The sequence below is a fragment of the Gavialis gangeticus genome, unplaced genomic scaffold (assembly GCF_001723915.1).
Source record: "Gavialis gangeticus isolate Ggan-Ray unplaced genomic scaffold, GavGan_comp1, whole genome shotgun sequence".
Classification (NCBI taxonomy): domain Eukaryota; kingdom Metazoa; phylum Chordata; order Crocodylia; family Gavialidae; genus Gavialis; species Gavialis gangeticus.
In genome coordinates, this window is record NW_017729022.1 from 185,658,101 (window position 1) to 185,671,853 (window position 13,753).

The window sequence follows — 13,753 nt, forward strand, 5'->3', positions numbered from 1 at the left end:
AAAATATTTTAATAAAAAAAAAAAAAAAAAAGATGGTGGGGGGGGGGGGGGGGGGGGGGGGGGGGAGAGGGGAGAGAGAAAGATTTAACTGTTTCTAAGGATGCCAGAAAGCTGGATGCTTTAATGCAGTTTAACTGTAATTTATATGAGGTATAGGTGTGTGTAAATACTGTAAAGTACATCTCTGTAGTATGCTTGTAATTTTCTTTTTATTTAATGGTATATAACTATTATTAGATGTTCACAAAATGAGCTTCAAATCTTACCCCAGAGCCAGATCCTGAATGTGATGGGCTGGGGATGGAGGCCAGGGCTTCATTCAGTTCATGGGGTGGGGGAGAGGCAACGGGCTGATGGTTAATGAATGGGTATGGCCACCATATGACATGGGGGACAAGGGTCCAATCCAGCATGCACCTGATTGGCCCCTGGTCCCACACATGCTGGATCAGGGCCATGGAGTGTATCTGGCCTGAAAACTCAATCTACACCAATCATCCAGCCCATGGAGCAGAACATTTGGGCACCACTGGTTTACATAATATGGGTTATATCCAAAGAAAGTCTTAATGGCTACAGTGCTACTAAATGTCTACTGGTAACAAGAGCTTAGTCCTAAACACCTGTTTGGGCACCTGACAGTATGTAGATGCTTGCAGAGTTTTCACTAGGAAAGTTACTTAGGTATCTAAAGTTCAGTTACTGTGCAATACCACAAGCTGCCATCTTGACTTAAGGGGAGCATCTGGGTACTCTCCTGGGAGATGGGATATGTGGCTATGGAGCTGAAAAGGGCATTAAACCCAGGGGCCCCACTTCCTGGTCAAGTTCCCTAAACCTGGGCTCTTTGACTTCTGAGAAGCTAGGGGCTTCACACTATGTGGCTTTCCACCATACCATTCCCTCCATCCTCCCCCTCCCCACCAAGCTATTGGTGCCCTCCCCATCATGAGCTGTTCCACATGACCCCCAATGAGTTGTACTCTGTCAGCACATCTATACATGCTATTACTATGATTCAATATATTCTGGCACAGATCACACTGGAATTTATTGCTCGTGGGAGCTGCATTTACACATGCACCCAGGACTGCAGCATGTTGATCCAGGTCAGAGCAGCTCTGACTGGCAGGGTACAAGGAAGGTCAGCTTGCCAGCCCAGAGCTGCTCCACCCTGGCTCAACGTGCTGTGGAGGGGCTGGCTGGGGCATGAGGGTGCTCCAGTACAGAGCTAGCTGGCAGGCAGCCCCCACAATGAAGCGGCCTCATGCCCCAGCCAGCCAGCTGTGTCAGCATCTCCTGGTGCATTTCGGTGCAATAAATAATGCTGCTGCAGGACAGCACTTGTGTTGACAAGTACTAACCTACAGCAGCATTTATTAATTTACTGCAGTCTAATAGGGACAAACATGCAGACATTGAGACTACTGTGCAGCCAATTAAGCAACTGCAGTAATCATCTCATGTAGACATGCCCTGTGGGTGTCTCCATGCTGTGTAGGGGCTCTGGGCCCCCTGAGCCATGGGTTCCCTAAGCCCTCCAAATTGCACCACGCTGCCCTGCCTCCCCCTTGGATGGGGGAGCAAGATGTTGAGGCCAGATGTCTGAGGGGGAGCCCAGTGACCCCAGCAGGAGCAGCCACAGCAATGGTGGGAGTTGTGCTTAGGTGGGAGCACATGGCCTTCAATTTAACCCCTTGTAGTCTCCTAGTTAGACAGCCTTTCACTAGACTATTGTTTCAATGCAGTGTGTAAGTGGTAGCACAGTTTCTGCTATGAGCTGTACTTTAAAAGAAAAGCATCAGAGAGTTGTCTAATCAAATGGATAGATTAGGTACCTAACTGAAAGAAGAGATTTGGGGTTGTGAATCCCATTTTTACCCATGTACCCAACTGAGGTTGCAGTGAGCAGCTAAGTCCAGGACAAAGGCAGGTTTTTAGACATACCCCTCTCCTCACCATTTTCTATTAGCTGCCTTAGACAGGTCCAACTTCACTCAAAAGCTACATATGGGCTTTTATGAATTCCATCCTTAGATTCTTAACTCTCTGCAACCACTTTACAGACATCTGGGGTGCTCAGCTCAAGTTAGTAAATTCAGTTCCCTGAGTCTTGATGCCTAAAATTTAGGTATGGCCATGCTAAGCTTAAAACCCTTTGTGAATCTGGGCCTGCATAGCCTATTGAAATAATCTGATTGTCTTCTTTCACTGATGTAAAAATGAAGCTAGTGTCTCACTGAACTTACACACTTGAATACAGTGTAGGACATTTCTGCTCACATTTTTCAAATGTCATTTGACAGATAAATTGATTATCAGCTGAAGGGAATATTCTTCAGGATTGTATTATTTCTGAGTACAGGAACTATATTAGCCAGGTAAGCCTTACTGGTCAAAGTACAGGAATGTCAGGCTTAAACACACCATGTCACACTTATGTAGATTATTAATTATTCTTTTCCCAAAACAACATTCCAAGTCTAACTAGTTGTAACAGGAAAAATAAATCATTTTTTTAAAACTGGATATATCCAAGTCTGTTACATAAAAATATTAATGTTTACGATAAAATATTTTTCCAGCTTTGTTAGCTTGTACTTTATTAGAAAAAAAATTCATTTGAGATCAGCATAAATTAGAAGGAAGGTAGGGAAGGAAGGAGGGAGGAGGGAAGAAAAGAAGAAGGGAGAGAGGGAAGGAATGGAGGGAGGGAAGCAAGAAGGGAGGGAAGGAAGGAAGGTCTTTGATTTTCTGAAGTGAAAAACTGTGTTAACCACCACAGAGTAAGCAAATTCATTCATGAGGACTCTTAAATCAAAGGCTAAATATATCTTATTAAAAGTAATGTATTTGGTTTCATAGACTAAGAGGTTAGCATGGAGAGGCTATGGTGGAATCCCGCTGTGGTTCCTCAGGTGAGGAACTGCAACTTTGGAAGCAGGAATAGTTCTCAGATGAAACATCTCTCATAAGGAAGGCAGAAATCCAGAAGGGAAATTTCCAATAGACAGAGCTTTCAAACTAAAGACCCTAGACTCTGAAAGGCACCCACACTGCCGCACTGCATGCTCATTTCCAGTAAGGGTCCTGATAGAAAACTAAAACATACCAGTTCTTACCAGAAGAAGAAAAAATAATAGGTGCCTACCCACATGATGATTTTCACCATTTAAAGCATTCTAAAGCTGTCACTTAATGGACATGAGTGGCTTTAAAACATTTTTAAATGGTGCAAGTTGTTGCAATTAAACCTTGTTGTATGTGTTTTAAATGCAAGGCAAACTATGGCTTGCCTTTATTGCACGTGTATTTAACTGGCGCTTTTCAAAGTGGTAATTACTAATTGCTGCAGCATCCAGCCCCCCTGCCTCCTACTCTACAGACCTACAGTAAGGCACGAAACTCACACCCAAGCCATGAAACATCTATTAAGTTTTAAGGAACTGTAGCTAAAACACTTTAAGTAAAACACAAAATTTACGACACCTTTGGAAATGCCTGCCCTGCACATGTATAGATACCCAATACTTTCTACATTAGTCAAACTATGTTAAATTAGTCAGAAAACTCCTTGAAAGGGCATTTTTGTGGCATGATATGAGGTTTTATATGCATATTCTTGTAGAAGAAAAGCACAGATGCATCTCATTTGAAAATGTAGGAACTTGTATGCCAAGACATGTTAACTAAAATATTACATGTATTGTGGACAAAAAATTATCTTACTTTCTGCATAAAACTTGATCTTTCAATTGTCTGTGAATAATTGGAGGAGCAGTCTAATACCACCAAACATGTTTTTATAAAATGATGCAAGTATCTTGGATTTAAAGTTCTAATCAGTTAAGACAGAACAAACAATTCTGACCAATGTCATCATCCACCCCTGCAAACCATGACCCTCAGCTACAGAGGCCCTTTTCCAGTCATAGCACCATGCTACACCCATTTCAGTTCCTTTTCATCTTTGGGTAGTGTTGGAGTGATGTTGTAGCTGTGATGGTCCAGGGATTATGTGAGAGGTAAGGATTTTTGTGGGTGCTACCTTTTATTTGACCAACTGCATGGGGATAGACTTAGAAAAGCTGGGGATGGACTTAGAAAAGCTGTTGAATGCGTCTATGGCTAGCCATTCAAGAAACCACAGGTGGAATTTATGTTACATGGCTTTTTGCATGCGGCATAGTTTACTTAGGTAGTGAACAGAGCACACACCCACCCTTTGGTAGGGTGGAAGGGTGGAGAGAGGGGGGAAATCTTAGACCAATTTCACCTATTTTTAAACCAGTCTGTGCACACCGAACTTCTGTTCTGTTATGGGTATTGATAGGTTGTGTGTGTCAAACTTCTGTTCTGTTATAGGTAAAGACCAGCTTCTGATCAGTTATACTGGTAAAAATGTAATGTCTGTACCTGGCCTTTGGTCTATCCCAAAGATACAATTGGTCCAATAAAAGTTAGCACCCACAAAAATCCTTGCCTCTTTTCATCATCTGCTCTTCTGTATGAGTGTTCAAGTCATTCTAGGGTAGAGGGTGGCTAAAAGATCTAAAAATGAATTCTACCTCATATTACGGGCCTTTCCTTTCTAGTTGTCCTTTTTTGCTGCTATTTCAGAATTTTTCAGGGGCTTCAATTGTATCTAATCCCATCAGATGTAAAAGACTCCAACTGCTGCCTCTTCTTTTGGGAAGAAGGGTTTACAAGTTGGGGTAAGGGGGAGCCTTTTAAGGCAATTCCTAACTTGGGGCTTCTCTCAGCTTGGACCCTTCCTTTTTTCCCTTAGATACCCCATTTTGGGGCTGCTTAAACATGACCTCAAGCTGTCTGCCTGTCCTGCTGGCAGACTCTTTTCTTCAAAGAGCTATTGTCATGGCTGCTTACAGTACTTCTGTGTGGGAAACAGGAGCCTTTGAAATTGACTCTGCTCTGCTGCACTGTCAGAGTAATGAACATTAGAAAAAGCCAGCTTTCCGACAGTACACTGAAGCGATGTTAATTTCAAAGGTGCTGTGCAAGGGAGGGTATAGGATATCTAAAGGGGAAGGGTCTAGGGCTGAGAGTATCTTGAGAATGGATTTAATTTTTACAAAAGATCTGTTAGCCCTGCAATACCCCATATCTTTTATCAGAGAGGAAGCAATAGCACTTGGCTCTTTTCACAGGCTGAACCTGTCCATGAAGGACCTGTGTAGGAAGTTAGAATATAGAGCATAGGAAAACAATTATTTTTAAAAGGGGGGTTATTAATAGGTATTTTTTGTCAAGTCAAATTTTTAAAAACTCAAAAGAGCATATTGGAGTATTAAATACAAACTTCCTGAAGCATTTTTATATAGTCACTGATTAATATGACCACCCTTTCTGTGCTTGGGGGTCACAGCCACCCTTCTTCTCCAATATTGTTATGTGACAAGGGGCACCCATATGAAAAAATAGAGCACACCGGGTCTGCTCTAAGGCAGTGGAGCTCGACTTTATAGAGTGGTAGGCTAGGTGCTTCTGACCTGACTGAAATGTGGGCCACCACTCCCCTCCAGTAGGGGAAGGCAGGAGCAGAGGGGAGGAAAAGGACTGGAGGAAACATGGGATACAGAGGAGATGGGAGGGGAGGGAGGAAGATAGCTGAAGAGGGGATTAGCAGCACAGGGCAGGGGACCCACCAGGCTGAGCTGCTTACTTCTGACCCCCTGTTCTGAAGTCATATCCAGTCACTTGGGGGGCTGCATCTGACCTGTGGGCCATAAATTGAGCACCACTGATCTAAGGTATTTTAGTGTGGTATCTATGCATATTCCATATATTATTTTTCAGCATCCTCTGATTTGATCTTCTTGTGATTTCCCTCTCTTTCCCCTCCTACATCATTCTTTTTGCCCTCTACCACTCAGTTGGAGGTTTTGCATAGCATTCATATTGGAGGAATGCTTTAGCCAAGAAATAGGTCTTACATCCTGAGCTGGATATAATGAGGCCAGAGCTCAATCTTATTTACCATGTCAAGGAATGCCACCATTAGGATCCTGCCATCGGATGTCCTGCCCTCCATTCCTGTCACACTGTACTGTCCAGCTGTCATGTATAGTGAGGTGAAATAAGCATACCCAAAATTTTTAAGATATAGATTAGGACCAGGACTGTGAATTCAAACCAAAAATGACCAGGGAGTGAGCAGAACATGCAAATCATCCATGTGTTATGCTCAGATGAGCCTTTTCTTTTTAATGAGGGGCTCCTATATAAGGAAAATGTTTTTAGTGGAGTTGGCATTTGCCCCCACACAAAGGAAGATATGGTTATCTAATGTAGCACTGACAAATAGGCAGCTCACAATAACAAGAAGGGGGAAAGGGTAGTTAGTAAAAGACAGTGTGTCCCAATGCTACAATTCTTCTGAGTAAAGAATCTTCCAGTAGTGACCCAAAGGCAGCACATTAACTTGATGACCTAGAGAAAACAAGGCACCTTGTCAGGTTGTTTGGCAAGTTTTACTTTTTCTTTACTCCTCACTTATTCCTTCTAACCACAGAGGCATCTCAGCAGTGGAAGATACTATATCAGCTGAGAACTACATACTACTGGAGTAATACCCAAACTCACAACACTAAATCCCATTAGCAGTCTCATATACTATGCATGTGGAAGAGGACAAGCAAAAATTGTCAGTCTCCCCAGAATTGAGGACTCTGACATGGAAGTTCACTTCAGTGCAGTTGGCCATTACAAAAATTATGAATCACTTAAATCACACATGTTAAAGGTTATTTGGTACCTTGGCCACAAGTACGTCTTCTGAGCTGGGATGAACTTCCTTGCAACATGAAGTATTTCATTGATGTTGTAGCCATGATAGTCCAAAAATTGTGTGACAGGCAAGGATTTCTTAGCCTGATATCTTTTACTGGACCAACTATATAGCTGGGAAAGAATTAGATAAATTCTTCTTCAGGTCTGAAGAAGCAAGTCTTGCATTTGAAAGCTTGTTAAGCTCATTAAGCTCTCAAATGTAAGACTTTCTTCAGATCTGAAGAACAGCTTGTCTAATTCTATCCCAACTTTACAGCTGGTCCAATAAAATATATCACCTTAAAAAATCCCCACCTCTCATCCACAAATGAAAGGAGTTACTTGTCACAAATTTCTGGGACCCACTGCATGGATCCACTGATGTGCTGCTACTAAATTCCTCTGTGGCTAGGGACAGAAGTTATACATAAACTGGTTTAAGTTATCAAAAACTAGTTTAAGCATGTAACAGAACAGAAATTCAGTGCACATAAACCACTTTCAAAATGGCTGAATCCAGTTTAAGATAAACCTGGATGGATGTAGTATCAGACTTAATGGATTTAGGTTAAACCTGTTTATGGAACTTCTCTCCCAGATCCACTCCTGACTCAAGTTAACTCACAGTCCCCAGCATCCCACGATACTTTGCAACCCTGAACTGTGCTGTCTGCCCAGCAGAGCGGGGCTGGTCCCACTCCCAGCTGTCACTGAGCTGAGGCAGTAAAGCATCTGCTCCTTAGCCTGCTTCCTACCTGGCAGGATGGGGGGCAGGGGACTGGACCCCCAGACTCCCCTAGCCTGCATCTCTACAGTGCAAGGAGATGGAAAGCCCCCATGGTGGGGGATTTTCACAGTGCTGCAGCCCAGGAAGTCAGGCTGGGATTGCCCCAGCCCTACCCTCTTCCCAGCTGTCTACCGCTCTGAGAGGCAGGGCTTTGGGGGAGCACACCCCCTACGCAGCACCATCCCCCACAGAGAATACTGAATCAGTTCCACCTCAGGCTCTTTGAACTTCTGTATTTAGCCCATGATAATGGCATTTGTTCCTAAAACGTGCAAAAGACCACTAAAAATGTGTAGTAGTTTAAAAAGCCATCCTTGCTGAATTCTCATGGTATATAGTGCTATATATATTACAGTCTAGTATTTTTCCTGTCAGCTTAATCTCCAAGTAAATGTCAATGTGTATAAGACAAAAAAAATGTACAGGGTTTTTGGGGGGGGCATTTTTTCCCTATATAACCTAAAACATTTTAATATTGCATTAAAACATATATAAGACATAATTAAGATGTTAATGAAGTATGTCCACTTGAAAGTGGGCTCTGTCCACATTTCTTTTCCACAGATGTTAATTGTAATTTTGACTGTAAACGTTCTGTATTTTTTAAATATTCCATGTTATAATTAAATGATATTTTTAATGAAAACTGGTAATGAAAAACATAAATAGTAGATCCTTTAATGATCAACACACTGACTAATTCCACTGATGCTGAGTAGCATGTGCCAAAATGATGGATTATCTTAAAATACAATTTTTACTAGCTCTGCTATGTAATTTGTTAAGCATTTAGTAATAAGTATGTCTAATAAAATATGAAAAAAATATTTAGAAAATGAACCATAATTTTAATATAATTTTAATTAATGGGAGTGCAATTGCAGTGGCTTAAATTACATTCCCAGTGGTAAAAAGCCTTTCAAACCTAATTTGTAAGCCAAGATGGTGGCTTTAATGACTGGCAGCAAAGTTTCTTCAACAGATTTCATGGGGCATGATCCAAAGATAATAGGTTTTCAGCCCAATGACAATCCAATTACAATGCCAATCAAAGCCAACTTCATGCACTCTAATTATCAGATTTAGCTGTCAGTTCAAATACAAACATAACACTTTTATTTAAATAAAAATTTAATTTAGAAAAAAAAGAAGACTTCATGTGTGATTTATTGAGACTGCAAGAGCAATCTAAGTTATTTCTCCAGTAATATAATAAAATCAGTCTTGTATTAAAAATGTGAAAACTTTTCATTCTCCTGTATGTGCTATGCTGTATTATTCAGGAGTTAATTTAAGCAAAAAAGCATAACATAACATGGCAGCAGATATTTGCAGAGTAGAAGTAGGTTAAATAGAGTAGCAAGGTTTCAATAAGACAAAACTCTAAGTGAATAACTGACAAAACCTAATTAGTTTTTACCAGTAATCAGGAGAAGGTGTGTTAAGAACACAACCCATTTATATAGCTCTAAAACACACTCTACTGTAGACCTCCCTCTCTCTCAAACATGCATGTGTGTGCATATGTATATGTGTGCACTGTGTGTATACACAACTATCTCTGTGCATATTTGTAGACACACATACACAATTCAGAAACTGAAAAAAACAAATCCCTCTAAAATTCAAATTATTTTCATGTTCTGAACATGGCCAGCCATAGTTGAAACAGCCTCGTTGTGCTGACCAACAGTACCTTACAGTCACTCTGTATCCAAAGGTTATTATGATGTATTAATAATTAATAAATTATCAATAAATAATTAATATGAATTACGTAGTATAACTATTAAATCCTTTTAGAGCAAGTATAAGGTAGGTCATCTCATATGTGTACTCTTAGCAGACATCTATACCACAGGACTTCTATACATTATAGCATTGTCAATCATTTAACAAGACAATATGAATTGATTTGTAGTTCATAAAATCAGAAGTAACCATTTTATAAGAACTACTTCACTCCGTAAGAACTACTTCATAGTCAGGGCGGCTAGGATCTGGAACAAACTTCCAAGGGAAGTGGTGCTGGCTCCTACCCTGGGGGTCTTTAAGAGAAGGCTTGATGCCTACCTGGCTGGAATCATCTGAGTCCAGCTTTTCTCCTGCCCAGGCAGGGGGTCGGACTTGAAGATCTATAAGGTCCCTTCCGACCCGAGTTCTATGATAAAATATACTGTACAAAAAACAATATAACTCCCCCCAAAAACCCCCCAACAAAGAACAACAACAAGATGGTGGTACCAATGAATTTACCTTTAGAGGGTAACCTAATCTCCACCTCATCCCTAGATGTTTACCATTTTCTTGGGCACAAGAGCTCCAAAACAATCAATCTAGTGCAGCGATTCTCACCCAGGGTGCCATGTGATCCTCAAGGGTGCTGTGGGGGTGCCACATAATGTTAACACAGTTAAATGTGCAAACATGATTCACAAGATAAACCCCGAGATTTCAAATAGGAATCGATAGCATTCAAAGCATTCTGACCCATTATATGCTTTCTGAATTCTTTGCAACAGAAGAATTTCTCTAGTATTTTTCCAAAGTAAAAAAATGAGTGAAAACTAAGAACTGGCATTTTCCGTTTTAGATCTCAGATATAAAAACGTTGAGAACCACTGATCTAGATGCTCCAAGCATTAGTCTTCAGACCTTAATCATTAATCGGGTCCCAAAACTGGGGGCACATTTCAGGTAACAGAGATGGTTCCTTCTGGGGGAGAGTGCACAGGGGTTCCATCTTTTGCAGCTGTCCCTCTCCCCTACTTGAGTGATCCAGTTTGGGTATGGCATGGAGATCAGCTGCTGCTCCATTCCTCCCAGTCCCTGGGGTTAGTACAGTGGCAGGGAAAGTCTGCATGCCTTTTCCCAGATGGGAAAGTAAAGGAGTAGTGAAACAGTGCCACCAGACTGATGCCTTTTTAAAGGCTGGGTTGCATGAGCCTGGCATCAGGGAACCTTTTCCCAATTTTGGGCTCATAGTTGCCCAGACCTTTAATAAGCAGTCAAGCAGTTGAGAGCCCTAGCTGAAAACCCACCTGCTTCTTTTAAGTTTCCTAGACAGCATGAGGAAACCGGCAAGAGACTCCTGATGCTTATACTGATCCCAAATTTCCAGCAGCTCACAGAGTCCTTCTTTAAAGGGGCACATGCAGTTGGGGGTAGAGGATGCTCCCACATCCCCCATTCCATTAAAGAGGTGCCCAGTATCCTGGACCCGAGACCTGGGGCTACCTCCTGGGATAGGGAAAGGGGTAATTGGTAGGCCTGTGCGAATAGGGAAGTATGTGACTCGGATTTGGCCAATTTGGAGGACAGTGATTCAATTTGGAGATTCAGATCACTCTCCTTAATCGATTCAGCAGAATCAGCTTTGGAAGATTAGGTGCTGATTCGGATCAGCTGGGGAGAGGCAGGCACAGCTGGGCGGCCGCAGGTTCTCCCACAGCTCCTCTGGCTGTGCCTGCCTCTCCCTGGGTGAGGGGAGTGGCAGGAGAAGCCCCCATGGCTGCCCTGCCTGGCCCCATCCCCTGCCCAGCCTCAGCCTAGTCCCAGCACTTGAAAAAAGGTGATGCGCAATGACAGTAGGCTGCTGCCAGCTGGTGATGGTGGTGGCTCTGGGCTATTTAGGCGGATGACAGCAGCAGCCTGCTGAAAGCCAGCACACAGATCTGGGGGCTGTGCCCCCTGGGAAGAGCTGGGGGAATGATCAGGGAGCTGGGGAATCAAACCAGGAGTTCCAGCTGACAGGTGGAGCCGCCCCAGCTCCGGGACAGTGCGTGGTGCCCTGTCGAGCCACACTGCACCCACGCCATGGGGCAGCTGCTGCATGGGTGCCAGGTGGAGGGGCGATCCCCACTGCCCTGTGCTGCCCCTCTGGGCACTCATGGCAGAGCCCCCCAATTGCCATTGCCAGAGCTGGTGAGTGTGGGGCTTTTTCTTTTTTTTGCTTTTTTTTTCAAAGTGCCAGGATTGGGCTGGGGCCAGGCAGGGGATGGGCCAGGCAGCACAGCCACTGGGGCTTCTCCCGCAGCTCCCCTGGCTGTTTCTGCCTCTTCCCTGGCAGGGGGAGTCATAGGGGCTCTACCCTGCTGCCGCTTGCCCAGCCAGCACAGGGCGGTGGGGGGGAAGGGAGTGTGATACAGGTGCAGCTCACTCCAGACAGCACCAGGACATAGCTCCCACTCCCAGCACTGCCACACCCACATCAGTGCTGGGAGTGGGGGCTCTGTCCTGCCACCGCTTGCTAGGTGGCATGGAGGGGCACAGGATGTAGGTGCGGCAGTGCTGGGAGTGGGGGTTACGCCCTGCTGCCACTTGCTTCTTTCTGCCTGGAGTGAGCTGCACCCACATCCCACCTCCCACCTCTCTCCCAGCTCAGCAAGTGGCAGCAGGACAGAGACCCCACTCCCTGTGCTGCCACGCCCGCATCCCGCACTCCCTGCCACCATCCCTGAGTAACATGCCCCCTGCTCTAGCTGTGCAGCTTGTCCCAGCACCAGCCCCAATCCCTCCCCACACCCCTTCCCTCCCCCAACCCCAACAGACATACCACCTGCAGGCAGCTGTCAGCTGCCTGTTTAGTTTATAGCTGAATCTCCAAATCAGCCAAATCTTTTATCAAGTTTTTCCAAATTGATTTGGATGTTTTGAATGGATTCAGAGCTTTTACTTGGTCTCCTGGTTAGATTCAGATTCAGAGATTCGGTCCCCAAATCGGGCCGAATCTCCTCCAAACTGAATCAGCTACCAAAGCTTCACACAGCCCTAGTAATTGGGTTTGGCCTTGGAGCTCTCCAACTTGATCCTGTCAATCTGATGGGAGGAAAACTTTGTCCCAGACTCTGAGACAGCCTTGTGCTGCATCCTGGACAAGAGGAAGCAGTGAGGTGATGCTTCCTGAGGTTGAAGTGACCCTAGTCTGGGGATGCACAAGGGAAGCCTCCGCTCTGTTTGATCATGAAGGAACCAAATGTATAGGTACTTATTTTAGCAAGAGAAAGACTCTCTCACAGGGAAGATCTTCCAAGTGTCAGTCTGGAAGATCCTTTTCCTGGAAAGAGAAACTGAATGAATGTACACTGGCAATTTCTATCAAGAGAGCAGCAACCTTTCCTCTCCAAACTACTCAATATAATAGAGTTTGCCAGACTGATAAGGAGGGTTTCTTGCTTCTCTACAGTAGTTTAGGTTGGCACAGACTGTCTTATGCCACCTGTATGCTTCAGCCTACACCCCCCGAAGGTGACTTGCCTCCTTTCTTTGCCATTTACTCACCAACAGGAAGGGGCAGACAGTGGCATCTAAAGCAGGGTTCTCGTACTTGTAAGAGAAACTTAAACTTCTGAATTACTCTGCAACTTATGCTGGTTTTTGCTATATGATGGTAAGCATCGGCATTTTCTAGAAAAGAGCTAAACAGTCCCTAACAGGGGCTATAAAGCATATTTTCTGGGATAGAATATGATCTTGAAAAAAGAAGTACAACTGGACCAAAGATGACAATATAACTTACCTGAAATTACTGACCAACTACAACTGAGAACCAGTACAGTACCTCCTTTCTCTACATTATCTACAGTCAGAATTTTGACTTGACTAGATTGATTAAACAAATATTTCCCTGTAGATATGTTATGCCATTCAAACAGAACTTACATATTTTATTTGTTGAAGCTAAACAAATCCTGATAAATGACTTCAATGAGCATTTCATCAGAATTTCACCAGTTGGTACTTGGCAACAAGATCATTTTGTTATGTCTGATATAGTCACTCATCAAATAGACACAAAGAAAAAACAGATTTATCTGCTTAGCTCAGGTTCTGAACTAGGACATACTCTTCTCATAAAGACACAACACTTAGCCATTGTAATTAGTCCATGTAAAAGCTAACCTTTTGCACAATGAAAACTTTGAAACTGCAACATTCTCAGTATTTTCTGAGGCTAATGTGTGTATTGAGAAGGATGCTGCACCATAGCTAACACAGAGTGCTAACTGCTTTCTGTAAGAATGAGATCCTCAGTCCCATCAACTGAATACCAGTATATAAAATAACAGTGATGCTCTTTACACCTTGAAAATAGCAGTATATTCTCTTGCCAATAGCTTCTTTCAAGGTAATACTCTTTTCCATAGAATAAGATTTTTTTTTTCACAGCATATCTAT

At 43.2% G+C, this 13,753-nt stretch overlaps 1 long non-coding RNA gene across 1 annotated transcript in view; it reads right to left on the reverse strand.

The window, feature by feature from the left end:
• LOC109297096 overlaps positions 1-12,146 on the reverse strand; it is a 19,134-nt gene extending 6,988 nt beyond the window's left edge. The window contains exons 1-2 of the long non-coding RNA XR_002097206.1: positions 12,135-12,146; positions 4,289-4,292 (exon numbers count right to left, since the gene is read on the reverse strand). This is a non-coding gene — a long non-coding RNA (uncharacterized LOC109297096). The remainder of the gene's footprint in view (positions 1-4,288; positions 4,293-12,134) is intronic.
• Between the last annotated feature and the right edge of the window lie 1,607 nt (positions 12,147-13,753).